Source organism: Bidens hawaiensis, unplaced genomic scaffold (genome assembly GCF_021521415.1).
Source record: "Bidens hawaiensis isolate Kalapana, Puna unplaced genomic scaffold, B.hawaiensis_p1.1 tig00044618_1, whole genome shotgun sequence".
In the NCBI taxonomy this organism is placed as follows: domain Eukaryota; kingdom Viridiplantae; phylum Streptophyta; class Magnoliopsida; order Asterales; family Asteraceae; genus Bidens; species Bidens hawaiensis.
Window position 1 is genome coordinate 45,976 of NW_027497911.1, and position 15,325 is coordinate 61,300.

Consider the following 15,325-nt stretch of genomic DNA (forward strand, 5'->3'; position numbering starts at 1 on the left):
AAGTGTGCATGAAGAGAATAATCAAAAGAATATTGATTTGGACAAATTATGGTCCAAGGTTGTTGGCAAAAGGACTGAATATAAATTCATTAAGGATCCCTCAACTGCTGAAAATGAACAAGTTCAAGATCCAGACCAAGGTCATAATCCAAGACAAGATCAAGAACATGGTAATCAAGACAAGCAAGAAACTCAAGATGATCATTTCTTGAATAAGGAAGATCCGAGCAAACAGCATATACAAAGACAAGAATATGCGGCAAGAAAAGCAAGATTTGAAACTTTGTTTCAACCTTGAATATTGGAAATAATATTGCTTCTACTGCATAACAGTTTCCTGAAAAATCAACTGAATTTGATGTAACAACTGATTTGGTCATTGATGAACCTGATCTCAATGACACAAATCTTAATTTAAATGTGTCTACTAATGTAATTGTGCAAACTTCCTATGTTGAAAGAAATCATCCACCTGAAAACATCATTGGGGACATCAATAAAAGAGTTACAAGAAGTGCATCTGAAACTACAAACATCTATTTGTACTCCTGCTTTCTGTCCCAAATTGAACCCAAGAACATTGTTCAAGCTTTAAAAGACAACAGTTGGGTAGAAGAAATGCAAGAGGAGTTGGCTCAATTCAGAGATCTACAAGTGTGGGAAATTGTAGACAAGCCAAGGAATAGATATGCCATTGAAACCAAATAGGTTTTTAGGTACAAGAGGGATGAGAGAGGGATTGTTATAAAGAACAAATCTAGACTAGTTGCACTAGGCTGCTTACAAGAATAAGGTATTGATTTTGAGGAAGTGTTTGCACCAGTGGCAAGGCTAGAAGCAATAAGAATCTTCCTTGCCTATGCTGCTTCAAAGAATATTAAAGTGTTTCAATTGGATGTTAAATCTGTCTTTCTAAATGGAAAAATAGAAGAGGAGGTGTATGTTACTCAACCACCAGGTTTTGAGGACACTGATTATCCTAATAGAGTATACAATTTGAAAAAGGCTTTGTATGGATTACGTCAAGCACCAAGAGATTGGTATGATGAGTTATCAAATCACCTGCTTGCTAATGGTTTTCAAAGGGAAGCCATTGACAAGACAATGTTCTACAAAAGGAGAGGAACAGATTTACTCATTCTACAAGTTTATGTAGATGACATCATCTTTGGGTCTACAAATGAACAAATGTGCTTTGAATTTGAAGAAGTAATGAAGTCAAAGTACTGCATGAGCTCCATGGGTGAAATGAATTTCTTTTTGGGTCTGCAAGTTCAGCAAAACAAAAATGGCATATTCATTTGTCAATCAAAGTATGTGCAGGACATTCTAAACAAGTTCAACTATCAAGACCTGAAACTGCTTCAACTCCAATGGACACCAATGAAAAGATGATTGTAGATGAAAAGGGGGAACCTATTGATGAACATGAGTATAGAGCAAAGATTGGATCTCTGATGTATCTGACTGCTTTAAGGCCAGAAATTATGTTTGCTGTCTGTGTTTGTGTAAGATTCCAATCAAGTCCAAAGATGTCGCACATGACTGCTGTCAAGAGTATTTTTAGATACTTGAAAGGGAAACCTGATTTGGGGATATGGTACCCAAAGAACCATGCCTTTGATCTAATTGCTTATACTGACAGTGAGTATAATGGCTGTAACATGAGTAGAAAATCCACATCTAGATGTTGTCAATTTCTGGGAGACAGGCTAGTGTCATGGCAGTGCAAGAAACAAACAATAGTGTCCATCTCAACTGCTGAAGCTGAGTACATTGCTGCATCTGCCTGATGTGCACAAGTTCTTTGGATTCAAAATCAAATGCTTGATTATGGTTGAATTTCTTGAACACCTCTATCTTTATTGATAATACTGCTGCATTGTTCATTGTTAAGAATCCAGTTCAACACTTCAAGACCAAGCACGTTGAAATCAGATATCATTTCATTAGAGACTGTAATGAGAAAGGTTTGATTAACATGAAAAGAGTTGAATAACTTGGATAACCTATTCACCAAACCAGTAGATAGAACCAGATTCCACTTTCTTCTGAAAGCCTTGGGAATGATTAACTATGATGGAGTCTGATTGATGATGTGTGCTCATTGTGCAAATTGACTATCTTTAGAAAGGTCTTGATGAGTGATTTATTTTTGATGTGTGAATACTTTCTAGAAAACTTAGCTGTTTTGATTGAATGTGTGACTCATTATAAAAATCTATTTGAATATGTTGTTTCTAGAATGCTTAAATGTTTTTGAACTTTCTAGCAAACTTAGGTGTTTTGATTAACTGTTTAAACTCATTCTAGCAAGCTTTGTGATTTTCAGTGCTTAAATGAATTATTCATGTATTGTCGGGTACACTTTGATATTTATTAGCTTTCGAGTAAACTTGGATGTTCGGAAGGTTAGTTTCATCTAGTATACTTTATGATTTTATGATACTTGTATGAATATGCTTTACATGTCTATTTCGGGTAAACTTTGGTGTTTTAGTGAAATATGTCTTTTTAGCATAGTTCATAATTTTAAATGTGATTCTCTAAAATTACAAGTGTTTTCGGGAAAACTTTGTTTACCAGGCACACTTTATGTATAGGGCACACTTGGAAATTGATAAATCATTCTAAGTGTTCTCCTAGCATGCTTGGTAATTTCAGATAATATCTAGCAAACTTTACTTGTCGTGTACACTTTGTGATTAGAGAACACTTGTATATCAAAGGATAACAAGTCTTCTCTAGCACACTTTGCATTCTTAAAGTTTTTCGGGCATACTTTTCTTCAGAGTATACTTGATTGACTATTTGTTAACTGTTTTAAGTATTTTCGGGCACAATTTGTGTTATTCAGATATTCAAGCAAGGTTGAAAATTAGAACTGTCTCTAAGTTGTTATTTTGGGATTCTTTATTGATTCCTAGCAAGGTTGCCTATTTGATGATTTATACTTGATTACTTGTCTTATGATTTATCTCTCAAGCAATCTTGTCTTATGATTATTTCTAATTACTTTATAATTTCTGATCTAATTCTGGAACGAGCAAGCTTTGAAAAGTGGACTTTACCTAGAAAGCTTTATGAATGAACTTTTTCGAGCAAGGTTTATAAAATGTACTGTATCGAGAAAGGTTTTAAAAGGGAGAGATATTTACTTGGATATTTTGACTGCTTGACAGTTTTTTCCCATAATAAGACAAAATTCATTTAAAACCCACTTTTAGACGGTATAAAAAAAAAGACTTAGAGAAATCTTCACATTTCACTTCTCTCTCTTCCCGCTATTGCATTATTGCCTGAACTCGTTTCTTCCAGAATTTCAATAGTTTTTATAATTTTCCTAACCTAATTTGGTTAGCCCACTTAATTCGACTCGGTATGCTTCAATTGAATGTTTTTCGACAATGATTATGTGTATTTACACCTTTAATTTCATCTTAACTGACATCTCTGTTTTATCTGTAGGTTATTAATTTGTCGAAACACAAATTTTTGAAGACATTTTCTCTTTACTTCTTCAAATTCTAACCTAAAACATGTCAAAGTTATGAACTTTATGACTAATTTATACTTTGTTTGTGTTTTTTTGTGTGTATGTAAAAATATGGCGGATGAACCGACGTATCCATCCGAGAAGAAGCACAATATGCATGCTCTACTCTAAGTCACTCCTGACAATGAAGCGGTGGCACTAATGATCAGATGGCTTCAATTATCAAATTTGCGGTTTTCGTTACCAGAGTGCCCGTTCATTTACAGAAATCATCAATTGGATTTCTGGCACTCTGCTCAACTATATGATGATGCCGGTGGTAGGCTGTTGGAGGCTACCATTGCCCGACAGGAGATATTTATTACTAGATAACTTATCCGGGCTAGCTTACAACTAAATGACAATGTTGAAGCCCCAATACATTTCCCCACAAACCGTTTACTGATTGTCTTTCAGGAGACAATGGGATATTAGGGTGATGTACACGAAGGCCAGTTCAAAACGGGAATGTTCCCTAACCTTTATAGGTTCTTGATACATCACATTATTCAGAGTTATGCACCACGAAAGGGCTCTTGGACCTTGATGAGCCGTGATCTAGCTAATGCAACAGTGGTTGTCATCTTTAGACAGCCATTCAATTTTTCAAAGATGGTTTTTAATGGCTTAGTTGCAAATTTGAGGAAACCGAACAAGGAGAAATTTTTGGTCTACCCAAGATTCATTCAGATTATGTTCAATAGGGAGCTACAAGATCTGCCAACCATGGGCAGAACACATTTACTGCAAGATCCAAATGTGTATAAAAGGATAGCTAATTTGGCTCCCACTAGCCACTTCAAACCCGAGGCTGACTTCGATAATCTACCATGGTTATTGAACAATGATTTGGAAATAATGCATCTACCAGAGTCAGCTCATGTGACCTCTGAGGAGGAAGAGGAGGAGGATGAATTTAATGATGATTCTTATGATGGTGATGATGGAGATGATGATGAAGGTAATAGAGGTAATGTTGAAGGACAATTGAATGACGATGATAATGTTGAAGCACAGGGGGAGATCTTAAACCAGCCTTTACCTACACCACTAGCCACACCCATTAGCCCACCCCAACAAGAAGTCCCATCTCCACCACAACACCAAACACCATCCCACCACCACAAAATGAACCTCTTATCCCATCCCCACCAATGCAAACCCAGCCACTAACCCAAAGCCCACCTGAAAACCAAAACCAACCACAAATTAAAAGCCCACCTCAAGACCAAAACCTTAACCAAAACCAACCCATTATCCCACCCCAATACCTACCCTTCCATGAACCTTAAATACCAGAACATGTCCCTGCTCACCTACTTAACCTGCCAAATACACCTTACCAATCACCAACCCAATCCCAATCAAAAGACCAACCAATTTTTGAAATTATCCAAACTCACACATCCTTACCTTCAACCCAAAACATAAATCCACTACCCTCAACAAGCACTAATATTTTAGAAATCCCAAGCCCTGCCAATGAACCAATCCCAACCCATGAACCCCTCCAACCCCAGACTGATCCATTCTCAGATCCACCAACCCGATTCCCTTCCCCTGGTGCTATGTTATTTGACAGGTATATGAAATCCGTAATTGCAAATGTTGATGTGAGAATAAAGAATGAAACTTTGAAGAATGAGAATGATGCCTTAAGAGAACAGTTGGCACAGGCTCAAAACAGAATTTGAACCCTGGAGGCTAAGGCTGAGAAGACCTCAGCTGTACCAAAATAGGGGGAGAATCCTCCTGTTGTCAATGTTGTAAGAGATGTTGATGTGAGAGATGAGGTTTTGGAGGAAGATATATTGAAAAATATGTGTGACATGTATGGTGAAAGTGATGAGGATGATAATAGTGGAGAAAGGAGGATTGATGATTATGGTTATGAGGCAGATGAGTCAGATGGTGGAGAGCAAGAATATGATGTGGATGATGTGATAGCAAAGAAGAAGGTAGATGAGGAGGTACTTGAGAAGGAGATTGATGCTGATGTGAATATAGATGATGTGCAAACTTATAACATCTTAACTACTGAAGCCATAGCAACTTATGCTATTGGCACTGAGACTCAAACTGATGTAGTTATTGATGAAGGTGGTGATGCTGAAGAGGTGGTATTGACTGGAGAAGATATTAATGATGAAACTTCTAAGAAGAAGGATGATGTAATTGATGAAGAGTTGGAGAACTTAATTGACCAAGTTGAAAATTTTCCCAGTGAACCTAATGAGGTGAGGGAACCTGATGAATAGAGGAGAAGGATCAAGGGCAAATCAGTAGCTGAAAATGAAGAACAGCTACAACCCTTAGATACTACAAAGTAGAGGTCTGTTGATGATATGTTAGATGTTAATGAAACTGATGAACAATGATGGATAGAGAAAGAATTGCAAGATCCCTGACTGAGCAATAGTTTGTGCAACAAGAAACTCTGTTGGAGGAGGCTCAGATTGTTAAAACATTGAATGAAGAAGGGGAGCTAGACAAAGAGGTGATCGAAGGATTGATTAAACTGAGGCAAGTTGAAGAGGTTGATAACACCCTGGCTCTAGTCATCTACAATCTAAAGCAAGCCCAACCTGAAAAAAAAAATGGTAACTGATGAAACTGGAGAGTCTCTAACATGAATTTTATCTAAAGAATGTGTGAAGATAGCAAAGGATGACTTGAAGAAAAATCCTGAAGAATGGGACCCTGAATATGGGGAAAATATGGAAATAAATATTTTAGGAGGAGCAAGAGTTCACATCCCAAGAAGGATGAATATGTGGTTGAAAGTCCCAAGAAAATGGAGAGTCCTGTGAAGACTGTTTTTGAAAGAAATGATTACATTGTTGAAAGTCCAAAGGACAGTCCTGTCAAGGTTGTTCCTCTACAAACGGTTAGGCCTGACACTGAGCCTAAAGTTAATGAGCTTAGGATAGAGGCTCTTGATGATTTCTCTAATGAAGTATATGATACTGTTGACTCCCTAAATGTTGAATTGACTGGTGAACATAGGGAAAACATACAGCCCATGTTCCATGAAGCAAGGAAAAATAATCCAATAATTCTGAGTTTGATTAACTATGGTTATAAGTTTGAAACCCTGGCTCCAATACAGATGAGGAGCCGCATGAGTTTTTGGATGGTGAAGTAAGGGATATAAAGAAAATGATGGAGAAGAAAAATCGTGATTCTCTAAAATACAGAACTTACTTGAGAATGCATGGACTCTCAAACAAAGATTTGACCAAAATGATGTTTGATGAGTTGGAAAATCATTACAATTAAACTGTTGAAAGAATGAAGAGAGAATAGCTGGAAACGATGAAGAGGGAGACAAATCAGAAGGAAAGGATTGAAAGACTATTCAACAAATATGGTGGAAAAGTGAAGTTTTTACTTGAACATGGAATATCCTTTAAAACTACAGATAGTCTTACAAAGGAACAAGTGGAAACTCACTTTAAGAGGTTTTCAAGAAAGGATGAGTTTGAAAGAACAACAAAAAAGGCCAAGGATTGTGATCTCGCTGAGAGGGAAAAGGCTGATAAAAAGAAAAGGTGGCAGGATGAGCATGTTGTTTTGTTTGACAGGTTGATTGAGGCCAAGGGGCAGAGGAGATGAAACAAAGAATCTAAGCAAATCAGAGAAGCTATCCATGCTTGAAGCTAAAAAGAAAAAACATGATCAAGCAAAGCCCTCATCATCCAAGGTTCCTCATGTTGTATTTGCCAAAAAGGAACCAGTTGAGCACCTAGAGCCATGGGAAGACGAAAACAAGATAAGACCCTCAAGGCCTTGATGCTGAGCAAAGGTATGGCTGAAGGTGTCTTTAACAATCTTGGCAAAGATCAATTGAAACAATTGTTTTATGAAGAAAAAGATGAGTGGGAAAAGTTGGAGGCTGAACAAAGAAGACGCCTACAATTCTAGTGTGGACCAAAGGGTGAGCTGATTGGAACACAAAAATCTATCCCTGGGGGTCCAACCGACGAGGAACTAATGGGAATGATTACAACCTTGGCAAGAGAAGGAGAAAACTACTTGCAACTCATGATGTTTGTGAAATCCAGGCAAGTGAGGAAACCTGTACCTATGAAGAAAACTACTTCTAGGCCCTCAGCTGTAAGTGTCCCAGTTCCTACCACCAGAACTGCTCACCAGAGACAACAAAGGCCACCATATGATGTGGACCTACCCAAAAAGTTTTTCTTTGATTCTCAAACTGATACTTTGAAGGTGGTTATGAAGAGTAGAGAATTGAAGGAAATTGTATTCAAGGATGATTTTGCAGATTTCAAAAGAGAGCAACTGGTTGAGATGGCAACTATGAATCTTTATGATTATCATAACAAACATAGATTTGCAGCAAGACAAAGAAATGAGTTATCAAAGCATCTCAAGGATCAAGCCAGAAAAGGGTTCCCCATGCTAAGAAAAAAGAGGAAATGGGAACTCTTTGAGTATGAAAGAAACAAGAGAGTGAAGAGGACGATGGAGATAAGGTATGCTGAAGATTACCTACAAGTCAAAAATGAAAAACAAAAACCCTTTGGAAAAACATGATGGAGTGTATAATATGAGGCGGCAAATGTCAAGGCCTAACTGTGAAGTCCAGAGAAATGGGAGCTTTGCAAGTATTGATTATCAAAACCAAGATGAATCCTACATTCTCAGAAACTCTAATGGGCTAGCCTTGGGAATCATAAAAGAATATGAAGAACTGTGGTTCCTGCATGATGATGACTTGGAAGATATATTCAGGTGGAACCTGCCCCCCAATCATCCTCACCAACAGGAATAATTCTTATTTAAGGAAAGATTCGCCAATGTCAAGGTGGATAGAAGACAAGAAGCCTCAAGCTCAAAAATATAAGATTACTTTTCTAGCTTAGTTTTACTTTGTAATGTCCATGGGACAAATTTTCCAACTTGTAATTTTTTCATTATGATATGTAACTTTCATTTTGAAATTTGATGTGTATTTTGGCTAAGTGTGTGTAATATTAAAGGTGTTTTGGTATAGCTGAGGTGTTCCAATATAGGGGGAGATTGTTGGGTCAAAGAAATGATTAGAAAGAAAAGATGAAAATTGGAATCTTCTCAACCTCTCTAAAAATGGCTAAGTACGGATACCGAGCACACTTAGGCCTCCTAGCAAGCTTTTACTAATAGTAGCAAGGTATTTTGCCTTCCGGGTAAGGTTATCTTCTAGAATTCCTCTTAAGTGTTAATCCGAGCAAGGTTCACTTTGTCTAGCAAGGTTGTTCTTCAAGTCAAGCAAGGTTGATTTCCGAGCAAACCCTTGGCTAAACCAAGTTAATACCAAGTATTTTGGAAGATCAAGAAAGGTTAATTCTTAATAAACAGTGTTCCCAGGAAGCTTGAAGGAAGTTGATAAAGAAATATGCTACAGTGTTACCAGCACACTTTGGTTTGTTCAAATAAGTTATTATTAACAAGAGTTGAAGGGATTTATGAAGAACAAGTTTGCTTGTAGGACCATATTGAGCAAATTTTGCTATGGTCAAGAGGCTTGAAGTCTACTAGGTGAATATTTTCTTTGGAAAATATTCTAAGTAAAGTCTGCTCAGAGAACTGTTCACCAACACAGTTTATGGTTACCAGGTTTGCTCGAAGAAGACAAAAGCTTCAAAGCTTGCTCGAAGACCTGTTTACACTTAGAATCTTTTGTATTTTGTTTGAATATGTAATGTTACTATCATTAGGGTTTCTAGAAGGAATGATTGTTGTCAAGTCAGACCTATAAAAGGAATAATTTAGGGCACGCTTATGAAAAATGACACCCAGACCTTACACCTGATATTGATTTGACGGCTGTCTTTATCATGTATGGATAAACATTCCATTCTGAAACCCTAGTCGATTTCTAATTATTTCTGACATTATATTAATGGAAATATTTTGAGTTAAAGTGTGTGTTTGTTACCTTTGTGTATTATTAGCAACATTTAGTTTGTTAGTGTTTCCGCCATTAATACCCTATTGTTCTTTCCTAAATTAGCAAGTCGTTAACCCTCTTGTCGACACTTAATGTATGGGTTACGACATAGTGATTGAGCGATATAATTCGGGACCGACAAGTTTCAATTCCGAAACTTTAATCTAATAAAAGGGGACACTTTTGAGGAAATTTTAACTCGTTTTAATCATTTGATTGCTAAAATGAAGAAGTTAAAAATGGAACCAAATGAAAGTGATAAGACTGATACTGTGAAAAATGCTCTTCCAAGTACCTACTCGACGTTTCTCATGGTACTAAAAGAGAATAGTTTCTTTAAGAATGAATATCTCATGGCTATGTGTGACACTCGTCAATTTCAGGTTAACTCCGTTAATCCAAACTCCGTCAATTCAAACTTAAGATCACTTGATCTATAACGCACATCTCATTACATTTAAACTAGGGTTTTAAATGACGCTTGACAATTACTACATGAGTAGTCTTTCGGGATTGCACCGAAACGCAAACGAGTTGACGCAAACTATTGGTGAATAAACAAAAAACATTCAAACAATAATTATGTGATAATTATGTGTTAGGCTTATGTGTTATTTGATAATATCATTTAGAACACTAACTCAAGATGCAAACAAGTTATTTATGCTAGAAAAGAAATAGTTAGAAGTTGAGGGGCCTTAGTGTAACATATTATTAATAATATTAATAAACCCTAACTCTCCTCCCTCTCTCTCACATCCGATCGGACCCCCCCCCCCTCCCCTCTCTTTGCGACGGCAGCCAACACCCACCACCATATCACATTCGTTTGATCTTGTTCTTCATAATCGGAGCATCCCACACTCGTTTCTAAGCATCTCTCACATTTCTCTTAGTTGTTTCTGCGTTTTTAAGGTATAAACATGAAACCCTAATTATTGAATATCATGTATTAAGTGTTCTTATGCTTGATTTATGCTAGATGATGATTGTTTATGCGTTGGTTATTGATTTAGATAAGCATATGTGATTTTGAACGGTGAAAGATTGTTAAATCATTGATTGTTTGTAAACCCTAGAGGGTTACTACTGATTTTTATGATTAATGATGTTTAATTGCATGTTGGAGATATGTCGTATGCTTAGGATGCATGTTAGACGATTGTTTGTGCTTGCTGAGTTTTGACAGCAGAGATAGTTAAACTTGAACGACGTGTAACTTGTTAAATATAAAAGCAACCCGAGCTATTTATGAGTCTAAAAGGTAGTACTCTGAGTCTAGTTTTCAGAATATCCATCCACGCTTAATTTGGAGGTGTTTTGGTTGCTCAAACGATTTAAATGTGATTAAAGGTCAAAACTGGTACTGGACAGATTGTAAATTATGTTTAGACAACTGTAACAAAATGTTAATGTGGAAATTGGTCGAGATTGTTAGCACTACAGGGTACTATGTGGAGTCTAGTTTCTATAAAGTCTAAGTTTGTAATTCTTGGACGAGAAAATGGTAACTTTTATTATTTTACAAAACTGAAGTGCAAATCTGAATTGTGAGACCTGATGTTAAGTTGTTTTGTAATTAGCATATCTAATGAATTACAAGACCAAATGGGTTGGTTCCACTTCTGGAAGTTAACATGTTGAGTTAAGAACCTAACCAAATTGGTCTTGCATTAGTTGGATTTTTCATTTAACGGGAATAACAAATAACATTCTGTTGCGCATGATTTTGACTGCTGTGAGTTTGCTGTAATGTTTTGATCATTGTGAGAAATCTATGTGGAATAAAAATACAATAAAATATTTTCTGGAAACCTAACTCATATATGCTTTTGTGACAATTTTTTGTGAATTAATTGAGATGCTATGATCTGTTGAATAGAGTAATCTTTCTAGTAGAATTCTGTCTTGATGAAACTAGCTGCTGAACTTTGTGAAAATACATGAAACGTGCTAATTGCTAGATAATTGTTATGTTTTGACCAAATTGCCCTTGCGGGGAATAATTGCTAGAAATGTACACTATTAATACTTGACACGTAAATAGTTTTTCACACATGTAACGTATCACAAATGTGTTTGTTGAGACACACACAATTCACAAACGAAACACGAAACGTATCTTGTGCATAGATATTATGTGCCGAGTCTAGAGACTCGATAATAGTTCCAACACTTAGAAAATCTCCTTGTTGTTTTAGAATGCTAGTGAGGGTTTTCTGTGACGCGCATCACTTGGGTGACTTGTTTTTGGAATTCTTTGCAAACAGTGAGTTTCACGTTCCCCTTTTAACTCTTTTAAAACGTTTTTCATTTGGGGGAGAATACATACTCCGAAACGCTTTAGATTTTGTTATTTATTATATATCACTTGTAAAGGCTAAGTGGCAAACGAAATAACTGAAGTCCTTCACACTTCGAACCGTTTAGTATTGGATAATAGCGAGTCACTGTTGAGTAGTACTACTGGGTTTGACAAACCCCACCCAACGCTAAACTCGACTGGAGGTCGAGTGGGTGTAATTTTGGCTAACACATTACCATGGTCGGGATAGACCTGGTGGCAAGGCACATGATAAACAGTCAGCTTCGGTGTCGAACACTTAGTAATACTTGCTTTATAGGCTAGCTACCTATAGATATATAATTGATTTAACACTATCTGGTAACGCAAAACGCAAAACGCAAAACGCAAACGTAAACGCTTTATTGATATAAACTTGTGAACTCACAAACCCCGTGTTGACACTTTTAGTATGTTATTCTCAGGTAGCCGAGGCGGGCGCGCGGTATAGGATCATGCATTACTTTGAACGCTATTGTTTATGCAAACTTGATTTAAACTATTATTATTTGGGTTTATAAGTCGTCCTGCGTGACGCAATATTTGGTTAAAGGTTTTACGCTTCCGCATTTATTTACACTTAAATGTTTTCGTGGTTTGAAAACTTTATTTATGGTTTGATTATAACTAATGATTCCGATTCTGTTAGTTCACACCCTCTGACGGTAAAACTCCGTTAGTGGATTTTGAGGGTGTGACACTATGGAATTAATGCAGAAGATTGAAGATAGAGAGTATGACTTGAAATGTCAAAAGTCATCAAAAGAAACCCAACATCCGACTCTATATGGAGGTTGTTTTCCTTTGAGTAGTTCTGCAACTCCAATTACTGCATTTCTCACTCGAACTTCACAAGAGGGATAATCTTCCAATAGTGATCCTAATGTATGTTTCATGGCTTCTGGGTTTAATGATAATTCTGGGGGGATCAACTACTTCTAATAGCTTCACTGCACTACCTAGTGTTAAAATGAAGGAAGCTAAACAAAATTTTGATTTCCTTAGTGCTTTCATGACATCATATGAAAACTTGGTGAGTAGAAATATTGCTACAAGTGAATTGACTGATGAAGACTGTGATCAGATTGATCTTAATGATTTAGAATTAATGGATCTCAAATGGAATATGGCCATGATTATCAGAAAGGTGAAGATGTTTATGCAACGAACTAGTAAAGACTTACCATCTCTAAACAAACGAGTTGGTTTTGATAAATTGAAGGTCAAATGTTACAATTGCCAAGAATTTGGTCATTTTGCCAATGAATGTGATAAGCCAAAGAAAGAGTATAATGGTCCTCTAAATTAAGATAGAAATTCTGGAAAGAAGGTCAGTGATTCTCCTGAACGTACTTCTGGAGGAAGTTCGTCTAAAGCTTCAGGGTCACAAGCTCTTCTCACGGTTGAGGGAACTGGCTGGACTCAAAGACTAATGTGTAATGATAATCAAGCAAATCTGGCTATGTTCGAGTAGACTGGAAGTTTTCAAGATGCTAGTGGGAATGAGTTGTCCTCTATTAATGAGATAGAATCGGATTCAGCTGATTCTTGCAATATGCAACCAACTTCTTTGGCATGCACGGCTAAAATTTGCTGAGATCAGTTCTTCTTTTGCTAAATTATCAGAAAATGTGATATGTTCAGAGTGTGAAACTGTTAAGTCTAGAATTGATTTACTTAATGCTCATAATGATTCACTAATAAAAGAACTTACTTCAATCAAGGATACATATAGACAATCAATAGAATCTCAAATGAGAGCTAGAGAGAAAATTGAGGGTCTGTCTATAAGTAATTATGATTTGAAATCAGAATTTTCAATGAAAATGACCATTAATGATAAACAATTTCAAGAGATTATTCAACATAGAACTAAGATAACTGAACATGAAAATGAGGTTCTTGATTTGAAAAGTAAATTAGACAAGTTTCGAAATTCTTCATTTTGTTAAATGATTACATTGAAGTATCTGGTAAACAAAAAGGTTCTAAGAGTGGTTTGGGTTTTATTGAAGTTCCTCCACCATTTCATGATGATTATTCCCCAAACCCATTTGCGGGAATGGAAGAAACTGTTACTGAACCAATCATCATTGAGGAAAAACCCAAATTGGTTAAAAATGACAATATAAGTGTTAAATCTTCATCTAAAAAACCTCATATTCAAAGTAACAAGGTCTTTGTTGAGAATGTTGATAAGGTAATCATTGAGGATGTAATTGAACCAGAAATTGTGCACAAAAACCATAACATTCCACGTCCAAATCACATTTTGTGTGAACCTCATGAATTTGAGGAGGCTGCGTATGGTTCAAATACATCTAAAGTGAAAAAAGAAAAATATGCTAAGGTTAGGGTTAAGGAAAAACCAAAGATTTCTGATGATAATTTGATGCGTTTCATCAATCTTGTTCCTTCGAAGACAAAAACTGGTCGAGTGTTTAAATTGAAAGGTATTAGCAAAGTATTCACTAAGAAAGACATTCCACTTAATCTTCTCAAACCCGAATTGATAGAAAGTGTCTTTCAAAATGAAACTTCCAAGATACAAGATCTTGAACATGAATTTGTTAATTCCAAAACATCAAACATAACAGATCCTTTGGTCAAAGCCAAACAATTATTAAAATATGCTAAGAAAGTTCAATTTGTTAATTCAACTAACTGACACTTTATAGATTTTTTCTAAGTGTTCAAATCTTGATTTTTACATGAAAAAGAAATCTGTTACATTTGATGAATTCAACAAAGGAGCTATTCCTGGTGTGTTTCATCAACCTTCTATTGCACCAGTTTCTACAAAACCACAACGTGAGCGTGTTGACATGAGAACATGTTTTCTATGTGGCGAACAAGGTCATGTTGTAAGAAATTGGGGAATGAAGAAATCACAGAATTTTCATCCGTTTATCAAGGAACAAGCTAAACATGTTCCTGTTATTAAAGAAATTCTGAAAAGACCCATGTCTTGTGATGATGAGACACACATCATGTTCCGCGCAAGGTGATTCATGTTGATGAGAGCACGAGTAATTTGGAACCCAAATTTGTTACTACGGAACCAATTTGTAAAAATGTGAATACAAATGAAATTCAAGTTGCATATTTGAGACGAAAGTCGAAAAGACCTGTGGCTTATTCACAAGCAGCTAAATCACATTTGGATTTTTTTCAAAATTAATGCTTCAAGTGAAACTAAAAAGGTGCCCAAGACTAAGGCATGGGCTCCCTTTTTGAACTAATCATCTCACCTGTATGTGCAGAGTTTATCCAAGACTATATATGGTGAAAACTGGATTATGGATAGTGGATGGTCTCGTTATATTACCGGCAACATCAACCTTTTAACAAATGTCAAGAATATTCAAGGAAGTATGTAGCTTTTGCAGGTAATTCGGGAGGAATGATTACAAAAGAGGGAGAAGTTTCAAATGGTAGTATTACATTTGAAAAAGTTAATTATTGTGATAAAGTGGATCACAGTCTGTTGATG